The 21,346-nt window shown below is 49.9% G+C and overlaps 1 long non-coding RNA gene across 1 annotated transcript in view; it reads right to left on the bottom strand.

Moving 5' to 3' along the window:
- The window catches only part of LOC102469818 (uncharacterized), a 29,172-nt gene extending 23,762 nt beyond the window's left edge, over positions 1–5,410 (bottom strand). The window contains exon 1 of the long non-coding RNA XR_336439.1: positions 5,319–5,410. This is a non-coding gene — a long non-coding RNA (uncharacterized LOC102469818). The remainder of the gene's footprint in view (positions 1–5,318) is intronic.
- Positions 5,411–21,346: the final 15,936 nt, after the last annotated feature.

Raw genomic sequence — 21,346 nt, 5'->3', positions numbered from 1 at the left:
CAAGCAAAAGACCGGGGCTGGCAGGTGGTGTGGTGGTTAAGGTGCTAGACTCCCACATGTCTGACCCTAGTTCAAGTCCATCTTGCCTTCTCACTTTCTCTTTCTGGTCAAATTTTAAAACTAATAATAATAAATAAAATTAAATAAATAAGTCTTAAAAAAAAAAGATGTTGAGGGCCAGCAGGTGGTGGGGTGGCACACCTGGATCCCACATATCTGACTCTGCAGTTCTAGTCTCAGACCCGGCAGCTTGAAAACCACGGCAGGTGCATGTGCATACGCGCTCAAAAATTCTGAGAGGAGTGTGGAGGAGAAGGGATTGCAGTATGGCTATCCCCTTGGGGAAGGGGTCTTCTCACTTTTCCTTTTGCTCTATCTCTCTCTGGTAAGTACATATGCCCTACAGGAAAAAAAAAAAAAAGGAAAGGAACTTAGGCCTGTGACAGATTGTCTGAGCCTCAGTTTCCCCATACATCAAGCCGGAAATAAGAAGACCTACTTCATGAGTTGTTGTGAGGATTGAGAAGTATAAGGCATGAGCAACGCCTTGCACTAGTAGATGCTCAATAATTGTTCCTCCAATCCGTGTTCAGACAATTACCACCCTACAGCTCCCCTGTGTGCCTCTCCCCTCCCCCATGCTCTCCCACTCCTCCTTCCCATCCCCAGCCTCCTCCCCTCCCCTCTGAAGGACTCCCAGATGTTGAATCACCAAAGCCTCCAAACGCTCCCCTTCTCCCCCAAGATCCCCAAATTCACCACTGGTTACATATTGATCCTGTTTAACTTTCCCAATGGATGATAAACACAAAATTAAAATGACTTCCTGGAATATTAATGTAGTAAATGGCCCTATTAAAAGAAAGAAAATACAGCTGAGAAAATTCACTTTGATGTAGCATTTCTGCAGGAGGCTCATTTATCTGCAGCTCAGACTCTCCAAATGAGATTCTGAAGGTTTCTCTGATGTCTCTTATTTTTCCCTCACCCAGAATTTAAACAGAAAATAGAATCACAAGACGGTGTCATAAAAACGTAGGCCTTTTCCCTCCTCAACCAAAAGGCAAATGAAAACAGGGCCAGGTACATGTCAGTCTCTGCAAACACTGAGGCTGAGGGCCCCGCTGCCCCTGCCAGTCTTCTCTGCATCTCGCCCACAGGGGCCTGGTCCTCACTGCCAGGCTAACCTCCGACAGCCAGAGGGGTTGCCCAGAGGCTGTGCCACCACTGCGCCTGCGAAGTCAGCAAAGGTGGCACGGGACCACAGGAGGCTGCTCTCGATGTGGTCAGTAGTCTGGTTTCGGGGGATCTGAAATCTTGGTTCCATCACTTATTAGTTATGTGTTGTTGAATAAAATACATCACTTTCTTCCCTGAGAGAGACAGGCACGCCACGTTCACACCATCATCCAAGCCAGACTAAGCCAGCCACATATGCGCCCAGCGCGAACGGGGAGAGCACAGGACGTGAGCCCAGGACCTTCGCACGTGGCTTCAGCATCTTGGAGAATTGCATTGCCCTTGCATCACTGCAGCTATCCAACACTTCGTCCTTCTTTGTGTTTTTTTCTGTTGTTGTTTGCAGTTTGGTACAGGGTGTGCGTGCTGAGCAGAGACAGGGGGAGAGAGAGAAAGTGACAAAGCATCCCCTGGGGTGGGGGATGGGGGCACAAGGCAATCACGTCTCCATTCTCTTGGGATTTTCGTATGCATACACACACGGCTCAGCGTGTTTCTCAAACCACCAGGTCTGGGACTTGAATCATGCAGTTGGCTACCTAGAATCCAGCCACTTAACCACCAAGCCACCTGGCTAGCCTCACCAGGGCACCTTTCTAAGCCTCGGTTTCCTCATCTGTAAAAGGTTATAAAGGTTAGGGACCAGTAATTAACGTAACGGCTATGTCACTGGACTCCCATGTAGTCGATCATGGTTCAAGTTCTGACCCGGTGGCTTAAACTCATGCCAGGCGTGTGTGCGTGCGTGCCCAAGATCCCGAGAAGAGAATGGAGGAGAAGGGATTATGGTGTGGCCATCCCCCTGGGGGGTGATTTCTCACTTTCTCTCTCCCTGTTTCTCTCTGTCTTTCTGGTGAGCGCATGCGCCCTATAGAAAAACCTCTCAAAAAAAGAAAAAAAAAATGTTGTAAAGGTTAAATGAGATAGCACACACGGCCCGCGCTCAGTACCAATGCCATTTGTTCCTGTTATTGCACACGACAGTTTGCATTGTTATTGCCACCGGCCAAGGTGGCACCTCCTCTGAGAAGCTTTCGCTAGCCCCTAGGTGGGAAATGCTGCCTCTGGGTGAACAGAGCCCTGAGTGTCCCCCACCTCAAGCTGGTCCCTCCCCTCCCCCGCAGCTGCCTGCCTGGCCAAGGCTGGTCTCGGTCTCGCACAGAGCTGGATCCCAACAGCACAGGGTAGAACATTGCCTCAGAGTCGGAGCCAAGGTGCTGACGGCTAAATCCTGTTCCCACCTGGCAGTCTGCAGACGTGTGTCACGGCACACGCGGGGCCCTTCTGTGCAGCTGAAAGAGCTCAGAGTGCCCAGCTGGGCAATGGCAGCCCGGCCACCTCGCCAGCCCTGGGCTCCTTGTCTGCACCTTCCCTGAGTCTCGCCTTGGCTCTGTGGAGCCCTTCCTTCCTGCCCAGCCTCAGAGAAGCGGCAGACGGTAGGTCAGGTCTAGGCCCTTCCTTCTCACTTCTCTCCATAGTCTCCCCTCTCCTCGCCTCAGCAACTTCTGCTGAGATCCTAGGTGCCCCTCACCTGGATTTGGCCTTGTGGGCAGAGAAGGGGTGAGCATGCCTCCTACATAGGCTGAATCTCCCGGCGCCCCTAGATAAGCCCAGGGCCGGCCACAACCTCCCTAGCTGGCATTGCCATGTCCCTGCTGCTTTCAATTCAAGCTCTCTGGCTCTTCCCTGCTGCCCGAGAGGCTCAGGACCCCTGTGCTGGGAGGAAGAGAGTGGCACGCCCCTCCCTGCAGCCTGGGCCCACCGCAGTGCCCCTGAGCCGTTCACACTCGTGGCCTCACGCACGCGCACTCACAATGGCATGTACGGCACACAACCCCTGTAGTCCAGAGCCACAGGACTGAGAAAGAAGAGGCACCCCTGTGAACAAGGGGCGGACGCTGTGGAAGACCAGCTTGCCTGCTGGGGGCACTGTCCTCGGAGACCCCTCCCCAACCAGCCCATGGCCCCCCACCAGGAAAATGAGAAGCTGGAGCAGAGGGGTTAATTTGGGGGAAGCAGCAGCTGCTGGAAACAGTGAGGGCGGCCTGGGGCGAGAGCTGATCCTGCAGAGATAATGACTGTGAGGATGCTGGGGCTGGGGGCCGGGCACATCCCCTCGGCCAGAACCCCCAGAGCCCTGACAACAGACAAGTGATTTGGACATGCACACACCCACCCCCGTTTCACCCCTTGAACACACACACAGGCAGAGCATCGCGACCATCTGGGCGTCAGACACAGGCCCTTCTACACGATCACACGAGTGCTGCGACATCCTGTGTTGGAGTATAAGACCACTCCAGGACACAGGCAGCCCAGTCGTCAGGGGCCCAAAGACATGGACACACACACACACACACACACACAGAGGTACACCTTTCCCGTCTCTGTGTGGCAGGGTCTGACAGTGTGACAAGGTGAACCCCATCACTGCACAAGGACACAGGACTCCTCCTTGTGATAGTGAACAAAAGATTTGGGGCTGGGGTGAGGTGGGGGGTGTTGGGGAGAGGCTGGGGACACCAGGGCTGGCTTTAGACCTGCTTGGTCGCCTTACTCCTGGAGGCTACGCTTTGTTTATCAGCCAACATGAGAAAACGCACCGGAGCCCACGTTCTGTGATCTGCTTAAAGCCAGAGGAGCCGAGCAGCTTTGCAGGTGGTAGATGGCTATGTAGGTATTTAATTCAGCATTCATACTTTGGTTTTGTCACGTGAGTTCTCATCCTGTTTAAGGTCATTTATATTGTTCAGCAGGACCCTCAAACGTTTGGGTTTGGGGCAAAGGTAGGTGATGGATAACAGGGCTCTAGTGAAAAGGGGTGGTGGGCATAGGGTGGGGGGAATGTTGATGCCCTGCTTTGATGACAGCAAAGCATTATCTATGATTACAGATAAACCAGGGAGGCGTAGGCTGGAGACTATCTGGACCCAACTCCATTGTCACCATTGTGCATCCCTTGGAGCCAGAGAGGAAGCTTATAAGGACAGTAGGCCCAGCAACCTCTGCAAGGAGACTCAAACTCCACACACACTTTACAGACCCACGGGCCACCCTGGGTAGCCCCAGCAGGCACCAGCACAGCCTCTGACACCTGCCCACCCTTGTCACCTGGACACGCTCTTCAGCTGATAGGCATGCACACACCTGATCAGACGCACAATCAGCTGGCCCAGACTGACCCGGGAAATCTGCCCGCCTCCAACACAGAGATCCATACAGAGCGGCACAGAGTACCCTGGACAAAGTCGCCTTGGAACCCCAGCCCGCACCCGTGTCCTCACACAGAGCCCAGGAACAAACTCACAGAGGCCCACACCTGAACGTCCGCCCTCCCCCTTCCTCTCACACCCACCCCACGTGCTCCCTGTCCTGTCACAGAGAGACAGAGCATCCCAGCCCCACAGAGCCCAAGGGGCCTGATTAACAGGAAATTCTACGAATGCCAATTAGAGCAAAGTTTACTGAACAAATTGTTTGCAGTTGTGCCCCGGAACCATCATGAATTTTAATCTCGCATCGATTTGCTCTGATGTGAGGTTTGCAGATGCCAGGGCCTTTGTGCCTCCTGGCCCTCTCACCCTTCTGGGAGGGGTCACAGCTCTGGAGCCCAGAGCCACACCACAGGCCAGCCTGGAGAGACCCAAGGTAGGCGAAAGTGGACAGGAGTTTGGGACGCCCACATGTTGTGGATGAGGACTCTAAGTTTCCCAGGACCCCGGTAACCTGGGAAAGGGGCCCCAGAGCTTTTGGGGCTGATCATGGAAACAGATCACAGCTGTGGCAGAGATACAGGATGGGCACTGCGGTCACCTCAACTGTCATAATTTCCAGCACATGTCAACCTCATTCCAGAGACCTGTCACCCTGCTATAGTAGCCAATGGCCATTAAAAAACAAACAAACAAACAAACAAAAAACAACTTTGCCTGCTCTGCACGCTACCACCTCCGTTCACTTTCCTCTCTTCATCTCACTCTTGTCCCTCTCACCCAGGCACTGTCAGTCCCCTGCAGGAACCCTGTTCCCTTCCAGCCTCAGGACCTTTGCACATTCTATTCCTCTGTCTGAAAGTTTACCTAATTAACTCCTGCTCATCCTTCAGGTCTCGGTGGCATGGTGGTGAAGGTGCTGGTCTCCCATCTGGTTGACTGTGGTTTGAATTCTGGACCTGGCAGCTTGCTTTCTTGCTTTCCCACTCTCTGGTGAGCACACATGCCCTGTAGCAAATATAAAAATAATAATAACGATAAATAAAATTAAATAAATAATTTTTTTTAAAAAAGAGTAAGTTTCTCAGGGAAGCCTCTTTGAGCCCCCTGCCTAGATCCACCCTCTCCTTCCCTGCCATTAAATGCTCCCATGGCCCTCTCACCATCAGAGTAGAAGCTCACCACTCTGGTTTTGCTTACCCCTGTCTCTCCAGTACTTTACATAGGGCCTGGCCTGTGGTAGGTCCTCTGTATTAGTCAGCTTTTGCCAAAATAAAGCTGCATAACAAACCACACCAAGGTCGGATCATACAACCGTATTTGTTTCTTGTAGGTTGACTGGGTTTTGGTTGATCTGAACTAGGCCCTGCTGGGCTTGAGTCTAGCCTGTGAGTTCAACTTACGCCTGCTCCCTATCTCTTATCTTTGTTGAACTAGCAGCTGCCTAAGTATGTTCTGCAAAAGGCAGAAATGGAAGATCATGCCCGACCAGGCAAGCCCTCCCACCTTTGGCCAAAGCAATCCCAAGGCCATGGCAAGGCTGTGGGTGTGGTGGAGGAAGGAAAGAGTTGGGACCAACTGAATCTACAGCATACTCAATAAATACCTGTGCTAGAGACATCGTGCTACGCACTTTACGTGCACTAATTTACTTCATCTTTGAGTCAACCTTGTAAGTATTATTAACTTCATTTTTTAAAATTAGATTAATTGAGGTGGGGGGTGCAGCAGGTACATGGTAGTTAAGGTACTGGACTCCCACATGGTTGATTGTAGTTAAGTCCCGGACCCATGCACACATGTGCGTGCATGCCCAAAATCCTGAGAGGAGAAATGGAGAAGTGATTACAACATTGCCATCTCCCTGAGGGGTAATTTCCCACTTTCCCCTCCCATGTCCTATGGCAAGAACTTGAATGAATGAATGAATAAATAAATATGTAAATAAATAGCTTAATTGGAAAAATAAAACGTGGTGGGACTGGCTCCATGGCACAGTAGTAATGTGCTGCTCTTGAAAAGCCAGATCCCATACGGTGACTGCAGTTCAAATCCCAAGTCTGGCCAGTCTGAAGCACTGGGCATGAACGTGAATGGCCAGGATTCAAGGAGAACAGCGATTAGAGAACGGGAATCCCCCACCCTTCTTAAGGCCTCCATGCTGGGGCCAGCAAGTGATGTGGAGGTTAGGGCGTTGGACTCCCACATGGTCTACTGCAGTTCGAGACCTCCCAGACCTGCAGGCTTGCTTTTCTACTTTCCCTTTCTCTCTTTGGTCAAATTAAACAAATAATAATGATGATAATAAATGAAATAAAACAATTCTTTTAAAAAAAAAAAGAGAAAGAAGCCTCTATGCTAGCTCCGGGCAGCCCATCTCCAGGCTGAGTTGAGCCTCATCTTCTCTACTCCCTCGTGGAAAAGGAAGATGCCTTCGGCGAGAAGACAAGAAACCTGTGACCATTCCCAGCTCTGTCTTCAACTCACCTTAGACCTTTGGACAAGCCGCTTCTCCTACTTGTGAGTGGGAGTAATAATTCCCGGCCCTCCTTTCAGAAGGAAACAGGGAGAGCTCTGGTCACATTTTAAAAATATAATTATAATAATAATAAATTAAATTAAATTAATAATTCTTTTTTAAAAAATAATAATTGGCATGGAGGTTAAGGTGGCTGGATCCCACATGGCCAGCTCCGCGGTTGAGCTTAAAAAACATGCCAGGGGGGCGGGCAGATAGTCCTCCCAGCCTCTGTTTCTTCTGCTTTCTCTCTCCAATCTGTCTCTGGGCAATTCTGTGGGCTTTCAGATCTTATCATTTTTGGGTAGCCATTTATTTTAATTTGTTATAAGGTGCTCACTGGAATGGGGTGGGGGGAGATGAGTAAGAAAGCACATCCCAGGAGGATAACCATGAACAGCCCCTTCTCCATTTTTCTCTTGGGATTTTGGGCATGCACATACATGTGCTTGGTGTGTTTCTCAAGCTGCAGGGTCTGGAACTTGAACTGCCCTTTCAGCCATGTGAGATTCAGCTGCCTTAACCACCATACCACCAGCTAGTCCTAGAGCTTATCTTTTTTTAAGAATACTTTTTATTTAACTTTATTTATTTATTTATTTTAATTTGACCAGACAGAGTGTGCGAGAGAGAGAGAGAGTAAGAGAGAGAGAGAAAGTGAGAAAGCAAGCCATCAGGTCTGGCACTCGAACTACGGTCGGCCATGTGGGAGTCCAGCACCCTTAACCACCATGCCACCAGCTGGCCTCTCTAGATCATACCTTAACCAACTTGTCTACAAAGAGATTTTACCTGGCCAACCACCTAGAGATGGTCTCTTCAGTTTTATTTTCCCAGATATTGTTGAGATAGCTGAACAATGGAATGAACAAACCACATTTAAAGTCATTTCTTCATTTGTGAACCTGCCGATTTGATATCCTCTCTCCCTTACTAGATGCTAAGCTCCATGAGGGCTGGGTCTGTGTCTGTGTTTGCTTGCTCATCATTGTAATCTAGTGGCTAGCATAGGCTCTGGTAAGATCAGCGTTTAAAAAATAATAGGGTGGGAAACCAGCAGTTAGCGTAATGGCTATGTCACTGGATTTCCACGTAGTCAACTGTGGTTCACGTCCCGGACCCAGTGGCTTAAAACTCACGCCGGGCATGTGTGCGTGCGTGCCCAAGATCCCAAGAGGAGAGTGGAGGAGAAGGGATTGTGGCGTGACAATCCCCTCCGGGGGGCTGATTTCTCGCTTTCTGTCTCTATGTCTCTCTCTGTTTGTCTGGCGAGCGCACGCAAAAACCTCTCAAAATAATAATAATAATAATAATATAATAATAATAATAGGGTGGGGCCAGCAGGTGGCATGGTGGTTAAGGCTCTGGACTCTCACATAGTAGTCCATAGTTCGAGTCCAGAACTTGGTGGTTTGCTTTCTCACTCTCTCTGTCTCTCTCTGGTCAAATTGAAGAATATTAATAATAAAGTTGAATAAATAATACTTTTTTTTCTTTTGGAGAGGTTTTTGCTATAGGGCACGTGTGCTCACCAGAAAAACAAAGAGAGACAGAGAGACAGAAAGTGAGAAATCACCCCCCAGGGGGATGGCCATGCCACAATCCCTTCTCCTCCATTCTCCTCTCGGGATCTTGGGCACGCACGCACACGTGCCAGGTGTGAGTTTAAGCCACCGGGTCCAGGACTCGAACCACGGTTGACTACATGGGAGTCCAGTGACATAGCCATTACGCTAACTGCTGGTTCCAAATAAATAATACTTAAAAAAAAAAAGTCAGTGTACACCCCAAAAAAATCCTTGGAGAAGGGATTGAGCATGGTCATCGCCCTGGGGGGAATGCTTTCTCATTTTCTCTCTCTGTCTCCAGTGAGCACACACACCCTACAGCAAAAATGTAAAAAGAAAAAATAATTGTTGAATGAATGAATAAGTGAATGAACAATACCAACTCCACAACATCTTAGACTGCTGAATGTTTGGGAACTTCTGAATTATGGTGTGTGTACATATTAATAATAGCTGTGTCTCATTTCAGTAGCAGGACTATGGAGAGAACTGCAAGGGCTTCCCTTTCTTGCACTCTCTCTTCACCCTCAAAAGCTTCTCTGCCCTCTCTGCAGCTCACTGCCTTGAATTAAACTGCCCTCCCCCCAACCCACCCCCCACCCCCGTAGCTTTTGGACTCCTGTCTACAGGATCACTTCCACCTCCTAATGTCCTCCCTGGGATCTTTCGGTGGGGTCCCCCACAGCCACCCAGCAGAGGCCACGTTCCCCAAGCAGCCAGAGCTGGCAGGGTGGGACAGCCTGGTCACAGCCCCAGTGGAGACTCAGGGCATAGCTGGCTGGGAGCACAAGGGGATACAGCCATCTGGGAACACTGTCACAGGAAAGGCAGGGCAGCGGAGAGAGCACAGTGAAGGGGATTCGAATAGGAGCCATGCTGGCGGGCCTGGGTGGGGAGACGAAGGGTAAAAGCTTCAAGGACCATTGTGCCAGGTCTCCAGCTGCTGCCTCCCTTCCCGATCCCCCAACCTGCTAACTCACCCTCAGTCTTGCCCAGGCGGTCCCAGTTCGTGAGGTGTTTAGGAGATGCTATATCAGGGCTGGCAGGTGGCGTGGTGGTTAAAGGCCCTGGACTCCCACATGGCTGACCACGGTTCAAGTCCCACCTGGCAGCTTTCTCTCTCTCTCACTCATTTGCTCGCTCAGGTTAAATTTAAAATAATAATGATAGTGCCAGCAGGTGGCATGGTGGTTAAAGATGCTGGACTCCCACATGGCTGACAGCGGTTCTAGTCTTGAACCTGGCAGCTTGCTTTCTCACTTTCTCTGTCTCTCTTTCTCTGATCAAATCAAAACTAATAATAATAATAAATAAAGTTAAATAAAATAATTTAAATTTTAAAAAATAATGATAAGTAAAATAAAGGAAATAATATGTTTTAAAAAGATGTTATATCGGCAGCGTCTGTCCCCTCCAGCTCGTTCTCACCGTCTGGGTGGCTGACAGTGCCAGTCACTGTACCAAGCACTTGACACACATCACTTCAGTTCACCCTCACAGCATCCACAGAACGTCATCACTGTCATTGCCCTCGAACAGAAGAGGGTACTGAGGGTCCGAATGCTGACGTCATTTGCCCAAGGTCACCATATTTGTTTGATCTCGGAGCCCAGTTCTTTTATTTTTTTTAGAGAGAGATTCTGGCCATAGGGTGCATGTGCCCACCAGAAAGATAGAAAGAGAGAAAGTGAGAAATCACCCCCCGGGGCAGTGGCCACACCACAATCCCCTCTCCTCCATTCTCCTCTCTGGACTCTGGGCACACATGCACATGTACCCAGCATGAGCCACAAGCTGCCTGGTCCGGGACTTGAACTGTGATTTGCCATGTGGGAGTCCAGTGCCCTAACCACCACACCACCCGCTGGCTCCTAGAGCCCAGCTCTTAACCATAAAGGTGTACTTGGTCTCCAAAAGGCTTCTACCTAAACCACGGCAAGTCCCTCATCCCAAAAGGACAGCCTTAAACAAGTGGGGGTCTGCACACCTCAAGAAAATAATGGCGATGCAGTCCAGCCCTCCCGTCATTTTGATAGTAGCTTTCCCTTCACGCTTATCAAAGGTGCTGCAATTACTGTGGCCACCTCTGGCAAGAGGAAATTTAAAGGCAAACAGAATCATAGGATGTCAGACTGGCAGAGACCTAATGCCACATGTCTCAGCTTGCAGGTGAAGAAAAAAAGAGGTCTATAGGGGCTTCCCACACCCACCTAAAAGCAGCCATCTGAATTCGCAGCTTGGGTTCTCTTGATATTTCTGCCCAGTTCTCCTGCCTGAGCCAGGTCGTTTGCAAACGGCCTAGTTGCTGCTTTGGTAGATTTCCATTTTGAATTTCAGCTCTCTTACCCGCAAGCCCCTGGGAGCCTGCTGCTTCCTCTCATTTCTTGTGTCTTTAAAGAAAACTCTCTTCGCTGCACTCCCTCCCATTGGATTTTGTGTTTTGGAGCTGAGTCTGCCTCCCTCTCGCCCTCTCTTTCTTCCTTCTTTCCTTCCTCTCCTTCCTCCCACCCAGATGTCTTCCTCTTCCTTAGTCAGCAGGGGGAGTAGCAGTCTCAGGAGGGCTCCCTCTCCGACCATGGCCCCCTGCCCGCCCGCCCTGGCCTGGGCAGGGGTGCGGGGTCCTTTGGCTGTACTGCAGTGCCTGGAACCGCAGCTTCTCCCCCTCTCTCAGGGTTGCTGGAAGATTATTAGATAATTTTCAAATTTGTAAAGCGCCTTGAGCTCCTCGGAGGAAAGGTGGTATATGAGTGTAATAACAATAACAATCCTATCTGTCAGAGCCATTGAGAAAATGAATCTTGTTATCCTCAGGAACCAGCCGTAGGAGCCTCAGCAAGAAACGCGAAAATAATGCGTGCAGTTCAGTCTCCTGACCAATCAGAGGAGGGGAACGTGCCACCTAAGGGCCAGTGTGGCACTCCAGCCCCCTCCTCCATCCCAGCCCTGGCAGGAAGGGGCTCTCAGAAAGTCACTCAAATTGCCTCTGACGCTTCACCAATTAAAATGACTTTAGGACAAGTTGAAATCAACTTAGGGAGCAAAGCATTCTGATTTCTGGAACTCTCCGAAGGCAGCGGGGAAGGCAAGTGTCCACACAGGTTGTCACTCACTCAGGAGTAATGATGGGAAAATCCATCGCGGTAACGTGATTGAGTTTGGTGAATTAGTACGGGTGTTTACACTGTGCGCTGGAAGCCGAGCAGGGCTGCTGGGCAGCCGGGGGTTTTGACGTGTGTGGCAGCTTCACTCCTAATGAGGTTCTCGGACGCGACACTCACCCTGGCTGGACTCACTGTCGCCGACTTCAAGTCAGCTTGTGTCTCACTCTTCAGGCAAGTAGCTAAGGGCAGACGCGCTTTGCAGGCAGACAGGATGGAGTTGAAGCTCTGGCTCACTGGCCAGCAGCCCTTGACCTTGGGCAAAGCACGGTGCCTCTCCGAGCCTCAGTTTCCCCATATAAAGTCTGCATGACGACAGCATAATTCACAGCGCTGTCTGGGGTAAGGGCGAATGAGATGAGCTATCATATCATTTTCTTATTTATCTCCTCAGGCCCAGCAGTCATAGAGAGAAAGCAAAATCAGGTTTACATTTTCTGCCCTGGAGTATCCATTTCTCCAAGAGCCAAAAGGAGACAAGGAAGCTGAGGGGCCTGTGGGCAAACAGCTACTGTTGAAACTTGGACGCTTGCTGGCTGTGTGATCTCAAACGACTCGTGTAACCTCTGAGCCTCAGTTTCCTCATCCGTAAAATGAGATAGACAAACTGCTTCTCTGTGGGTGTCTGAGGAAATGGCAGAGGTTCTAAGCAGACATTGTTAGTATGGAAGGGGATGAGTGGCCTTTGGGAGAAAGTCTAGAGAAGATAATGAGAACAGGTTGCTCCTCCTGGGGACTAGGGTAGAGGACTCAAAGGACTGACCGGAGAGGTTATGAAACGTGGACTAGGGTGGCTGGAGCGGGTCCACTTCATCAACTAGACTTGCTAGGAACGCTCCAGAAGAAATTACAGAGGGCTGCAGCTAGAATGACCCAAGTCAGACCGGAAGCAGACTTCCAGCAATCACGCGACAAGAAGTCTTGGTGGCTGAGTCAAATTTCCCCTGGAGGAGAGGTTCAGCCTGTCTGGAAGGGAGACAGAGAGATGAAAAGGGCAATACTGAAGATGCTTCCACGAGGCCAGAGAAGGAGGCTGCAGGGGTACAGCGGGCCCTCTCCCCGCTTTCTTTGAGCCTCTTCCTCTGGAGGCCTTGTCAGAAGCTATGGTGACCCTGAAGGGAAGCCCTGGGCCTGCTCTGGAGCAGAGGTCATGTCCTCACAGACGTGCCCAGGTCAGCCCCCGGCCACGCTCTGTTATTTAAAGGTTTCATAAGAGAGCAAACCTCCGGGGCTGGAAGAATGGCCGGGATCCTGACTCTTCCTGCACAGGAAATGGAGCAGCTGGGCCCAAGGTCCGGTCTGACCTGCTGAGGACTCACCAGTCCCTGCAGAAGTTTCCCGGTCTGAGATGGCCCTGTGGTGGCTGAGATGACACTTGGGCCCAGCCTGGGTCCCTCCCCTCCACAGTGAGCGGAGACCCACCCAGCGCGAGACAGACTGCTTGTGGACCCTGCAGTGATTTTATTGCAGTTTCCTCGTTGTCGCAGTTAATAGCATTAGTTTGTTAATTACTGTATATTTTAAAAGTAAGAGGAAAGGGAATTCCCACTGGAGACTTTTTCTTGGCTGAAACAGTGTGATGAGAGGGAAAGGAGAGTGTTCACAGGGTAATAAGCCTGCCCTGCTGGTGGCTACTCTGCTTGACAGTGCCTGAAGCCAGAGATGGGCCACCAAGATAGGAGGCAGTGGCCTTCCAGAGTCCCAGCCCCTCCCTCAGTGTGTGTGGGGGAGTTCTGCACTCTCAGCCACAAGCTCTCACCCCCTGACCCTGCACTATTATCAGGGTGGGGCATCAGGCCCAAGGGGAGGGAACTGTGTTCAGACCCCTGGGATTAAGGGAACCAGACCAGACCAGTGGGAAATAAGACACTAAGAGGCCTAGCCCGGTAGGCATACCAGAGGATACAGGACTGCAGTGCTGGAAGCCACAGGGTACACTGTGGGCTCAGATCTCTGGGATGGCCTGAAAATACACTAGGTGGATGTGGGCACCCATGTTCCTGAGGAGCTGGAGGGCTAGGGAAGGGGGATCTCAATGTGACTAGATTTTGTAGAGGGTGCTCTGTCTCTCTCATGCATGTGCACACACTCTCCATCATGAAAAAGTAATAATAATAAACTTTAAAAAAATGATGCACTGGGACCAACAGGTGGTATGATGGCTGAGGCACTGTACACTCCCACATGGCCGGCCACGGTTCGAGTGCCGGACGTGGGCTTGGTTTCTCACTTTCTCTCTCCCTCTCTCTCTCTGTCCCTCTCTGACCAAATTAAAATAAATGAATAAATAAATAAAACTGAAAAAAAAAGCTGAAATTAAAAAGAAAATGAAGCACAAGAGCCTGGCCTATGACAAGGGGCAATTGATTGAGTAGGATGGAGTTTCTACCAAGGACAGCCGGAATTTGGAGAGACGCTCTTACACTTAAACAGGAGACTGTAGCCCTAGAGGGAGACTACAGGTCGGGGCACAGGTCTTGGCAGAGACAGGAGCAGCAAACTTGGTGCTGTGCATGGAAACTGGCTGATGGCCAGGCCTGCCCCTCAGCCCTGCTCCTGCTGGCCATGCGGTGGGCAGTCAGCTCAGAGGGAGGTGCCTTGGGTGAGTCCTCCAGCTGAAGGGCTCACCACCCTGCACGTCCAGGCTCCCCCCTTCTCCCCAGCCAGAGTCTAAGGGAATGGAAGCTGGGTCTGAACCACAGCACCCAGGAGGAGCTGGGGGTAGAGGACGGAGAAGGGCAGATAGGGAGAAAGAGGGGGAGGGAGAGAGGGAGAGACTTAAAGACAGAGAAGGATGGAGGACTGAGAAAGAAGTTCATACGATCCAGAGGAGCTGATTAAAATCCTGGAAAAAAATGTGATGGAAAGACTTTCTATCTTCCTATTGAGACATTTAACCTAAAAGAAATGAGTTAAATAATTTATACAGAGAACGAGTGAAATTTGCTTTGATCAAATTAAAAAATATGACTCTGGAAATAAAGTGTCCACCGCGTCTTTTCTAGGCGGCAGAAAGAGCTGCCGAGAAACAAAATGACAAAGACATAAAAATAACTAACCCTAACCCGGCGAATATTAGTACCATATTTTTTGGAAGATTACACGGCGTCACTGTAGGCCACGCAGAGAAATCCTCTCTAAGCACCAACAGGAGAGGTTTTGCTCATTGAGGAAGCCCCATAAAAACCGGAAAATGGATAAAATTTTCCTTTGCAAAAGCGATCTGGCTTCACTCAGGGGTTGGCCCAGAAGCCACAAGGGATCAAGTTAAATTTCCCATTCGTGCATTTCTAAAAAAGAAGAAAACTGCTCGGCTCCTCTCTCCATCTCTGTGTTTCTTAAAGACAACCCATGTCCCTCTCCCACTTAACCTCTACGTGTGCTCAGGCACACACACACACACACACACACACACACACACACCTGCTTTTCAGAAACATCACAGACAAGCTCCAACACTTCTAAACAAGGGATGCTATGGTTTGTATAGTCCCAAGAAATCCATCCATGTGTTAAGATTTGGCTGTAGGGACCAGCAGATGGTGTAATAATGACATCTCTGGACTCCCATAGTTGACCATGGTTCGAGTTCTGGACCTGGTGGCTTACAACTCATGCTGGGCACATACGCGTGCGTGCCCAAGATCCCGAGAGGGGAATGGAGGAGAAGGGATTGAGGCGTGGCCATCCTCCCCTAGGGCGTGATTTCTTGCTTTCTATCTCTCTGTCTCTCCAACAAATGTACATGCCTTATAGCAAAAATCTCTCTTAAAAAAATAAAATAAAATAAAATAATTTGGCTGTGACAGGAGTAAGAGAATGAAAAATTGAGTTAAACTATGGTGTTGAAAGATGGGGCCAGGTCAGGTGGTGGCGTGGTGGTTAAGGCAGTTGGATCCTACATGGCCTGCAGCAAGTTCCAGACTCAGCTGCTTGGGAAACACACCAGATGCGTGTGTGTATGTGTGTGTGTGTTCAAAATTCTGAGAAGAGAATGGAAGAGTGGGGATTGTGGTGTGGCCATACCCCCCAGAGGGTGCTTTCTCACTCTGTCTCTGTTACTCTCTGGAAACGCATACACCCCAAAGCAAAGTTAAAAAAAAAAAAAAAAAAAAAAGATGAGACGAGATTAGGATTAAAGCCCCATGATGGACTCTTGGTGGGTTTACAAGGAGAGGGAATAAGACAGATAGGTAAACACACAGAGACACATGCTCGTATTTTCTCATGGTGTGACACCTTGCATAGCCTTGGGACCCCACCAACAGGAAAACCTACCAAATATGGCCCTTGAGCCTTGGGCCTCCAAACCATAAACTGAATAAAGCGCTATTCTCTTGAACGGCTCAGATTCCCATATTTTCTGTTATATCAACAGACAGACAAGAAAAAAGAGGGCTAGCAGGTGGTGTGGAGGTTAAGGCAGCTGGATCCCACAAGGCCTAAGGCGTGTTTCGAGTGGCTTGAAAAACATGCTGGGTGGTTGTACGTGCATGCCCAAAATCCTGAGAGGAGAATGGAGAAGAGACTATGGTGTAGCCATCCTCCCTGGGGGTTGGAGGAGGTGATTTCTCACTTTCCCTTTCTCACTCTGTCCCTCTCTGGTGAGCATGAGTGTGTGTGCTCTAAAAATTAAAGGGGGAGGGATGGGAACAGCAGGTGGTATGGTGGCTGAGGGACCAGCAGCTTGCTTTCTCTCTGTGTGCATGCCCTGTGGCAAATGAAAAAAGAAAATACTAATAATGATGAATAAATTTAAATAAATAATTCTCTCTCTCTCTCTTTTTTTTTTTTTTTAGTTTTGCTATAGGGCGCGTGCGCTCGCCAGAAAGACAGAGAGACAGAAAGCGAGAAATCACCCCCCAGCGGGGATGGCAACGCCGCAGTCCCTTCTCCTCCATTCTCCTCTCGGGATCTTGGGCACGCACGCACATGCGCCCGGCATGAGTTTAAGCCACCAGGTCCAGGACTTGAACTCCATACAACTACATGGGAGTCCAGCAACATAGCCATTATGCTAACTGCTGGTTTCTTTTCTTTAAAAAAAGAAAAAAAAAAAAAAAAAAAGAGAAGAAAAGAAAAAGAGCAAGGGGTAAACATAAATGCCATTGACTTAACCTCTCTGAGCCTCAGTTTGTTGCTGTTTAAAATGAGATTAACACACCCTCACCCCCACACAAGGCGTAGTGAGGATTACAGGAGATGATAGACAGCAGGCAGAATGCTCAGTAAACATTAGGAACCATTCCCTTCTTCCTCAATCTAAAGAAATGCCCAGTGGGTGACCAGCAGATTGCATGCATAATGGCTACATCACTGGACTCCCATGTAGTTGACCGCAGTTCAAGTCAGCAGCTTAAAACTTATGCTAGGCACATGTGCATGTGTGCCCAAAATTCCAAGAGGAGAATGGAGAAGGAATTGCAGCATGGCCATCCCCCTCTGGGGGTTGGGGGGGTAATTTCTTGCTTTTTGTCTCTCTGTCTCTCTGGCGAGTGCACGCACTCTATAGCAAAAATCTCTCTCTTTCTCTAAAAAAAAAGAAAGAAATGCCCAGTGGGGGCCAGCAGGTGATGTGGTGGTTAACCCACTGTATTCCCACATGGCCAACTGCAGTTCAAGTCCCAGACCCAACAGCTTAAAAATCACAACAAATAAATAGATAAAGAAAGGTTAAAAGAAAAAAAGAGTCAAGTAAATACAAACCAAGATGCCAGTGATCCCACCTCATTTGCACCTCCACTGGAAAGCCCATGTGGGACACCATTGGTCTAATCCTGGAGAGAACGGTTAGCTTGAGGAACACGAGTCCTCTGACTCTTGGGGCTCAATAGACCAAAAACATCTTTAGCTCCAAATAGCCAGAGAAGCAACCTCCAGAAGCGAGAGCTTCAGATCAGGCAGTACCAGGTTCCAGTCCCGGTTTCACCACTTACTCAGCTGTGTGACCATAGCCACGTTGATTTAATCACTCAAGTCTGTCTCTTTATCTGCAAAATGAGAATAATAGAATGGATGTGGGGCCAACAGGTGGTATGGTGGTTAAGGCAGCTGGATCTCACATGGCCGCCTGAGTGCTTCGAGTCCCAGACCAGGCGGCTTGAGAAACATGTGCATGTGTGCCCAACATCCCATGAGGAAAATGGAGAAGGGATTTCGAGTTGCAACCATCCCTACCCTGAGATGCTTGCTTTCCCACTTTCTCTCTGGGTCTGTCTCCGTCTCTCTGGTGAGTGTATATGCCCTATGGCAATTTTGAGTTTTCTTTTAAGGAATGGATCTAGGGGCCAGCAGGTGGCATGGTGGATAAAGCCACTGGACTCTCACATGGCTGATGGTGGTTTGAGTCCCAGACCTGGTGTCTTGCCAGGTGAGCACACATTTCCTATAGCAAATATAAAAAATAATAATAGTAATAATAATAAATACAATTAAGTAAATAATTCTTTTTTTAAAAAAATGATTCATAGGGTTAAATGAGATTAGGGATGTAAACAGGTGCCTCATATGCAGTCAAAGTTCTATAGATGGTGACAAATATTTCTTGTAATGACCTTGGGTGACACATTCAAGGTCAAAGTGAATTTTCTTTCCGAACCCTCGGTTATGATTTTGAATCCTTGAATGGGTGGAGGCCTTGCCTCCCTGTGCCTGGCTGCACCACAGGAAGGAAGGCCATGATGGTTCCCGGAGCCCGTTAAAGGTTCTCTAACACACCCTGGTGGCACAGAGCAGGGGAGCGAGAACAGAGGGGGCACTCAACCCACCACCACCTGAGGCCGGGAAGAAGGGTGGGGATCATTTGAGCTGGTGAGACTGAGGGCGTTAGGAAGCTGCGAGTAGGCATCAGATTCCCAAAGGCCTGCCATTTGCCAGGAAAAGTCTGAAAGTGAACTTGGGCTCCTGGGTGGGGGTGGGGGGTGGGGGGTATAAGAAGGAGGCGCTTTGAGCTTCCACTGCAGACTGTGCCAGGTGCTCCAGTGCAGCACTCAGTCTGTCGGGAGGGTATGAGCTCAGACCCATCCCGCCTTCTTGGGTTCAGGTTTTCTAGCCTCCACCCTTCTATTCTGTGCTCCTCCTTCATTTCCTTCTCTACAACATTATCTTCCCTCCCCCATACCCCATCCTCCAAGGACCCTTGAAAAAAGCACAGACCATATGGGGTAGAGTCTGTGCATATTGTGGATTTGTTTGGTTGAATGGTGTGAAGATAAAGGAAGGAGAGACAGGTGATGTGTGTGCGCGCGCGCGTGTGCACGTGAGAGAGGATAGAGGAAACAGAGAAAACAGAGACTGAGAGATACAAAGAGAGGGAGCAGCCAAGTGGAAAAGAATGGATAAACAGGAAAAAGGGGGAAAAAAGAAAATTCAGAGAAAAATGCTGAGAGGGAAAAACAGAAATGAGAGATCAACGAAATTCAGAGAGAGAGAGAGAGAGAGGCGGCAGCCCCACACCTGCAGCTGTCTGTGAAGCCGGGCTGGGGTAGGCGCAGGGCACACGCGTGTGCACACGCAGGCCTGGCAGCTGAGCCACCATGTCAGTGGGAGCGTGTCAGCCCTGGGACAGGGATGAGCTGGCTTTTATCTCCTCCGGCTGCGCAGGATTTACAAGCTTTTGAAATGCAGGATTAATAAGAAGAGGCCGGTGTTTTAATCTATAATGGAACAGAAAGTATCATTATTGTTAAATAATGCACAGCCTGTCGTTTATTAAGAATTAATGGTTTATCGAGTACTCAGGTTGCTGCAGCCGCCTCTGCCCTCCCAGGCCTGGGCTCCTGGGCGCTGGCCTGGCCATCCAGCCATGCCCTCCAGAGCCCAAGTGGCCACAGGCAGGCCGAAGGGGCAGGAGCCAGCCCATCGGCATGAGCCTGAAAAGCTCGTGCTCTTATTCAGAGACTCGGCCTCTCACTGTTCTTCCCTTGCTTGGGCAGAGGGTGAGGAGAGGACTTAAGAGTAGAGCAAGGTTGATGGGGTGGAATCCCCCCTCATTCCTTCAGCTGGATCCACTACCCCGTCTAAGGAGACCAAAAAAAAGTGTCCTTATCACACGGGGCTCACGTATCCTGCCTCCTTTTCTCTTTCTTTCTTTTTAGTTATTTATTTTAAATTTTATTTATTTATGTATTATTATTATTATTAATTTGCTATAGGGAGCATGAGGTCATCAAAGAGAGACACAGGGAGAAAGAGAAAGTGAGAAAGCAAGCTGCCTGTTCCAGTGCTCGAACTGCAGTCAGCCACGTGGGAGTTCAGTGCCTTAACAACCACGCCATCTGCTGGCCCCTCCTGCCTCTTTTTCTAGGCCTATGACGTTCGATTTCTACCTCTCACACGGAGTCCTCTGGAAGTAGCAACAACGCAGACACAGTGAAGCCAGAGCTCCCTTCTTTCCCCTTCTTCCCTCTGGAACCTGAAGGGAGGGATGGTACATTTCCCAGAAGGAGAAACAGAAACACCTGCAGAGGCACCCTAGCCCCAGGAGAAGAGATCCACATTTGCAGAGAACTGTCCCTGCACCTGTCATAACAGATATCACCTCACTGTCACCTGAATCACTGAACTAGGAGGGGTTGCTTGTCTCCATTTCACAGATGGCAAAACCGAGGCTTGGGGAAATTAAGTCATCTGCCGAAGGCTACGTGGTAGATGGCAGAGTCAAGATATTGTATTCCAAAGCTTTTTTCACTTCAGACCTTGGGGCACCAGCTCCTGGCTCCCTTCTTGTCTCAACATGGGTAACCTCCACCACGGCATTTGAGACCTGCTCAGGGTCTCTGCACCTGTTACTTGGGACTGTGACTGCCGCCATGCACCAAGCAATAGCAGGCATAGCGTCTCCACCAGCTGGGAAAATGAGTCATAGAGAAGGCGAGTGACTGAGTCAGGATGGCCACCCAGGAGCCCGATAGCCGGCTTGGCATCACAGCCAGAGTCCTTCCCTGAGCCCTGTGACACAGAGCTGCATGCCCGCTCCCACCACCAACCTGTATAGTCTGGGTTTCTGGCCAGAAACACCCAGGTCCAGACATACAAGCCGACAATGTGTCCACCTTGAGGCAGGATTCAGAGCTCTGTGACCTTGGGCAAGTTACTCAGCCTCCCTGAACTTCTGGTAAATGGTAATAGCACCTGTCTCAAAGGATTGTTGGAAGTACTGAATGAGGCCCCCCCGTGCAGGAGTTTGGCACAGCCCCCAGCTCCCACCCATCATTCGTGCCACAAACATGTGAGCACCAGCTCTGTGACAAGCACACACTTCCCCAGCACCTGCACTGACCAGCGTCTGTGCTGGGCATAGTGTGAGCCAGTCAGAGGCCATGCGGCTGCTCCGCTCCCCTTCCGCCCTCCTCCCCTTGCTCCGTCTCCCTACCCAATCCCCTTTCACCTCAGTCTCAGGTCCCGTCCTGGTCTCTTATCTCCACCTTCACCGGCACCCCATCCCCACCTGCCACTTGCTCCCCCTCTACCTCCATTCTGGCCTCACCTCCATGCCCAGGAGGACCCTCCCACACTCCACCTTCCATTTCATCCAATCCCTCCCTTCCTCCCGCCTCACTCCATTTCTTTCCTCATTCCTCTCTTCTTTTTCTCTACCCCCAGCTTTGACCAGACCCCATCTCCCCCAGTCTCCTTCCCCATTTCACTTGC

This window comes from Tupaia chinensis, unplaced genomic scaffold (assembly GCF_000334495.1).
Source record: "Tupaia chinensis unplaced genomic scaffold, TupChi_1.0 Scaffold138644_1, whole genome shotgun sequence".
Lineage (NCBI taxonomy): Eukaryota > Metazoa > Chordata > Mammalia > Scandentia > Tupaiidae > Tupaia > Tupaia belangeri.
The sequence above is the reverse complement of the archived record's forward strand: the minus strand, read 5'-3'. Positions and strand labels throughout refer to the sequence as shown.